This window comes from Phyllobates terribilis, unplaced genomic scaffold, assembly GCF_046119375.1.
Source record: "Phyllobates terribilis strain yellow unplaced genomic scaffold, ASM4611937v1 Scaffold_12__6_contigs__length_324123572, whole genome shotgun sequence".
Classification (NCBI taxonomy): Eukaryota; Metazoa; Chordata; class Amphibia; order Anura; family Dendrobatidae; genus Phyllobates; species Phyllobates terribilis.
In genome coordinates, this window is record NW_027362772.1 from 175,617,060 (window position 1) to 175,623,059 (window position 6,000).

The following is a 6,000-nucleotide window of genomic DNA, read 5'->3' on the forward strand; positions in this document are numbered from 1 at the left end:
CCAGAAGCATTCGCCGTTCCAAACATGACTGCCAAGACTACCGCCAAGAAGCTGGTCTCTGAAGTTGTTTGCCGGTATGGAGTCCCAGAAGTTATCAAAAGTGATCAAGGACCAGCCTTTCCCTCATGCGTATATCAAGAAATATTCACCATGATCGGATCAACAGTGACGATACATACTCCTTACCATCCACAGTCAAGTGGCAAGGTGGAGAGATTGAATGGCACACTAAAAGGGCAGTGAACCAAAATGATGCAGGAGTCTACAGCCCAGTGGCCTGAGCTCCTTCCCATTGCACTATATCACATATGCACCACACCCATAGGGAAACACAAACTGTCACCCTATGAGATACTGTTTGGGTCACAACCAGCCATAGCTAGATTTACCCCACAACAATTATCAGAAGAAACAGATTATGTTGTGCAATATGTGATTCAGCTTACCAAAGCCTTAACTAACACCCATGCGTTAGTATCATCTTCTATTCCAGATCCAGCTGATGCAGAAGGTTTTCTTACCCTCAGGCCTGGAGATTATGTGTATGTGAAGAGGCATGTTCGGAAACATGGACTAGAACCATTGTATGACGGACCATACCAAGTGCTCCTGACAATCCCAACAGCTGAGATGTTTTATGATAATATGTATGGTTAAACTAGTCAATACCTGGAAAAGCCTACAACAGAGTACTGACCCCTTTAATAATAAGTTCATTACTCACCATCAGATTTTGGTACAAGAATTAAGACAATTAGAAAACAAGCAGATCAGTGACTGTTGGATATGTACTCACTCACCAGTTTCAGCCGCTAGTATGCCCTTTCCAGACTGTCATTATTGGAAAGATATATTCATAATCATTCATGGGTACATACAAATCTGTTTATAAAAGGCACCAATGACATGTTATAAAATATCTGGTAACGTCCCTTGTAATGAATTTTCTGAATATAAGCCTAGTAATCCAACATGTGGCAATCCAAATGTTGGATATTGATATTGTAACCCCCTGGGACAAATGCCTTCATGATGTATGTTTTCAAATAACACCATTTTTATTGATTTGGTACATAAATTAGTATTACAGCACTCTGCTTTATGGGATTTACCATCAGCCACATATTGGGTCTGTGGGAATAATGCGTATAAATGGCTCCCAGTCGGAGTAGGGGTACTTGCACATTGGCCCGGCTAACTTCAGCCACTTATCTTATTCCCCATAGTAAAGTAGAGTTGAGAACCATCCCTCTTCATACCATCTATAAACGTGCCAAAGACAACACCCCACGCCCATCAGGAAGACCTCATTTAGTACAAATGAGTATACGTATACCCAATAAGATAGCCAGTATTGTCTTCCTCTACCCTATGGTAATACAAATGTGAGACAAATTAGTGGAGGTTACTAATTACTTAGATGACCAGATTTAGAGTGTATTGGAAGTAATTAATACTACTGTTGCGGTGCAGAATCAGCTTATCATAGTGGCTAATCAACATACTTTAGTGCTGGACTAAAGACCAAAGAGTGTTGCATATTGTTGCTTGCTTTTTAATATGTTTTACTAAAACTAGTCTTTTATTGTATTCCATTTTACATGAGGAAAGCCTGACAGTCATCAGAGAGCAAGGAGGGCGCTGCCAACCAACATCCATGCTACTATACACGGACTATACACGGACCTCCCAGATGTAACCAGCATTGAGGACATGGATGACAAGGGAATGATGAACTTTACCCGCTTGCCCCGACCAACCTCAGATCTGAGCTTATGATTATATCAACTAACAAGGGGGAATAGACATGCCGCGACAGCCTCAATTGGTAACAAGGGCACTAATTGAGTAAAGACCAATATCCCTCAGGCTCAGAGCATGACCCTGGGATAGCACCTCTATTGTTGATAATAACATAATTTTTAGGGGGGAATGCAAAGGACATATTGATACTCATGCTAGAGAAACTCCATTTTGTCTACTCGCTTTGAAATCATGTTATTATCACTTCTTGCATAACATACATTCTTTCGTTCTCTTCCCATAGAACTGTGCTTCCCTAGAAATTCGGTCAAGAAGTGGGAGCGAGAAGATGTGGCTGTTGGTTGTGGCACATTTTCACCTTGGCCACGGCCCTGTCCTCTGCACGCACCATCACCAGAATGTCCAGTTCCACGTACCTTGCCACGTGCCTTGCCCATTGTAAAGGAAATAAAATAGCTTACACTCGCACTATCAATAAAAAAAGAGTAATAGAAAGTAGATTAGAACCGTGGAAGAGGAAAACCACAGTTCTAATTCTCTGACCTACACCCGACTCTTTTAAACAATCAGAACAATCATGGAGAAACTATTACTGTTTCTCCTTATGGAAAAAATACCAAAGCCTGAATAAGAGAGATTTTTTACCGTGGAATGGCAAACCACACTGGGATTTGTCAGGCGTACACCAGACTATTTTCAACAGATATATTTTTGTGTCAGAACAGTCAGGAGACGCTACTGTTTTCTTTTACTGCAAAAAATGCGAAAAGCAGGATAATAGAGATTTTTTACTGTGTAATGGCAAAACCACAGTTATTGTTTACTGGTGTATACCACACTTTTTAAAATATATAGATTTGCGGCTGAACAGTGAGCGACACACTCAAACTGTTTTTTTTTTAGATACCAAAGGCCCAAAACTGGATACTACAGAGATTTTACCCGTAGAACTGCAAAACCACACTGGGATTTGTCAGGCATACACCAGACTATTTTCAACAGATATATTTTTGAGTCAGAACACTCAGGAGACACTACTGTTTTTTTTTACTGCAAAAAATGTGAAAAGCAGGATAATATAGATTTTTTACCGTGAAATGGCAAAACCACAGTTTTAATTTACTGGTGTATACCACACTTTTTAAAATATATAGATTTGCAGCTGAACAGTGAGTGACACACTCAAACTGTTTTTTTTTAGATACCAAAGGCCCAAAACTGGATACTACAGAGATTTTACCCGTAGAACTGCAAAACCACACTGGGATTTGTCAGGCGTACACCAGACTATTTTCAACAGATATATTTTTGTGTCAGAACACTCAGGAGACACTGCTGTTTTTTTTTACTGCAAAAAATGCGAAAAGCAGGATAATAGAGCTTTTTCAACGTGGAACAGCAAAACCACAGAATTAATTTACTGGTGTATACCACACTTTTTAAAATATATAGATTTGCGGCTGAACAGTGAGCGACACACTCAAACTGTTTTTTTTTAGATACCAAAGGCCCAAAACTGGATACTACAGAGATTTTACCCGTAGAACTGCAAAACCACACTGGGATTTGTCAGGCGTACACCTGACTATTTTACAACAGATATATTTTTGTGTCAAAACACTCAGGAGACACTACTGTTTTTTTTTTTACTGCAAAAAATGCGAAAAGCAGGATAATAGAGATTTTTTACCGTGGAATGGCAAAACCACAGTTATTGTTTACTGGTGTATACCACACTTTTTAAAATATATAGATTTGTGGCTGAACAGTGAGCGACACACTCAAACTGTTTTTTTTAGGTACCAAAGGCCCAAAACTGGATACTACAGAGATTTTACCCGTAGAACTGCAAAACCACACTGGGATTTGTCAGGCGTACACCAGACTATTTTCAACAGATATATTTTTGTGTCAGAACACTCAGGAGACACTGCTGGTTTTTTTTACTGCAAAAAATGCGAAAAGAAGGATAATAGAGATTTTTTACCGTGGAACAGCAAAACCACAGTTTTAATTTACTGGTGTATACCACACTTTTTAAAATATATAGATTTGCGGCTGAACAATGTGCGACACACTCAAACTGTTTTTTTTTAGATACCAAAGGCCCAAAACTGGATACTACAGAGATTTTACCCGTAGAACTGCAAAACCACACTGGGATTTGTCAGGCGTACACCAGAATATTTTCATCAGATATATTTTTGTGTCAGAACAGTCAGGAGACACTACTGTTTTTTTTTACTGCAAAAAATGCGAAAAGCAGGATAATAGAGCTTTTTCAACGTGGAACAGCAAAACCACAGTATTAATTTACTGGTGTATACCACACTTTTTAAAATATATAGATTTGCGGCTGAACAGTGAGCGACACACTCAAACTGTTTTTTTTTAGATACCAAAGGCCCAAAACTGGATACTACAGAGATTTTACCCATAGAACTGCAAAACCACACTGGGATTTGTCAGGCGTGCACCAGACTATTTTCAACAGATATATTTTTGTGTCAGAACAGTCAGTAGACACTACTGGTTTTTTTTGCTGCAAAAAATGTGAAAAGCAGGATAATAGAGATTTTTTACCGTGGAATGGCAACATCACAGTCATTGTTTACTGGTGTATACCACACTTTTAAAATATATAGATTTGCGGCTGAACAGTGAGCGACACACTCAAACTGGTTTTTTTAGATACCAAAGGCCTAAAACTGGATACTACGTAGATTTTACCCGTAGAACTGCAAAACCACACTGGGATTTGTCAGGCGTACACCAGACTATTTTCAACAGATATATTCTTGTCTCAGAACACTCAGGAGACACTACTGTTTTTTTTTACTGCAAAAAATGCGAAAAGCGGGATAATAGAGATTTTTTAACGTGGAACAGCAAAACCACAGTTTTAATTTACTGGTGTATACCACAGTTTTTAAAATATATAGATTTGCGGCAGAACAGTGAGCAACACACTCAACTTGTTTTTTTTTTAGATACCAAAGTCCCAAAACTGGATACTACAGAGATTTTACCCGTGGAACTGCAAAACCACACTTCTGTTTCAGTGGCCTATACCAGACTATTTTCAACAGATATATTTGTGTCTGAAAAATCAGAGACACACTTATTTTTGGGGGAGGGGGAGGGGACACCAATAGGTTAATTAAACGGGTGTTTGTACAGTGTGTAGGAGGAAAAAAAAAGAGGATTTAGATGAAAAAAAAGGATTTTTACTGGCCCCCGAGACCTGCAGCTAAGTCCAGCAATTTCAGAAAGTGGAGCACACAGGACTGTAATGCAGCATTTGCTGGTATTACCACTGCGTCTCCTATACAGCTTGCCTGCCTGCCTGTCTGATATCTGAAATGGATATTAGTCCTTAGAAGGACTGTTTGTTTGTTCTGGCAGCCTTTACAGACCTTTACACTAACTATTTCACAGGAAAAATCTCTCCCTAGCTCAGCAGCGCTGTCCCTACACTGTCTGAACTGGAGCGTCTGTGACCAAGATGGCGGCGCCCGGTTTTAAATACTCGAGGTGACGCTGTGCAGCCAACCAATCACTGTAATGCCCACAAACAACAAGGCTGCGGCATTACAGTGACTGGCTGGCAATCCCTGCATGTTCATTGGCTCTGTATAGAGAGCCAAACATGCAGGGCAGAGACCCGAGCTCCAGCCCGAGTAACCCAGAAATGCTCGGTGCTCGCCGAACATCCCGAGTAGCGTGATGCACGGGCGAGTACCGAGCAGTGTCGAGCATGCTCGCTCAACACTAGTTGCATCCAATTTTGAGCTTGATGACCAAGCACAGTTTTTTAAATCTGACATGTATCACTTTATGTGGCAATGCTTAACATATCCCCTTGATTCTGATAGTGTTATTTTGTAACACATTGTACTTTATATTAATGGTAAATTTAGGTCAATATATATTTAGTTTTTCTTGTGAAAATATCTAAAGTTGCACAATTTCATTAAAATGCGGTGATGCCCCATATGTCTTCAGAAACTACTGTTTGGTCACACAGCAGGCCTTTGAAAATAAGAGCGCTATTTGGGTTTTGGGAACGCAGATTTTGCAAGAATATTTTGCGGGTGACATTTGCGAAGTTCCAAAAGTACCAAAACAGCAGAAACCAATCCAAAGTGATCCCATTTTATAAATTACTCCTCACAATGAATTCATCAACACCGACAATTACTATTTTTGTCGAACAGGTGTTTTCACTCTGCAACA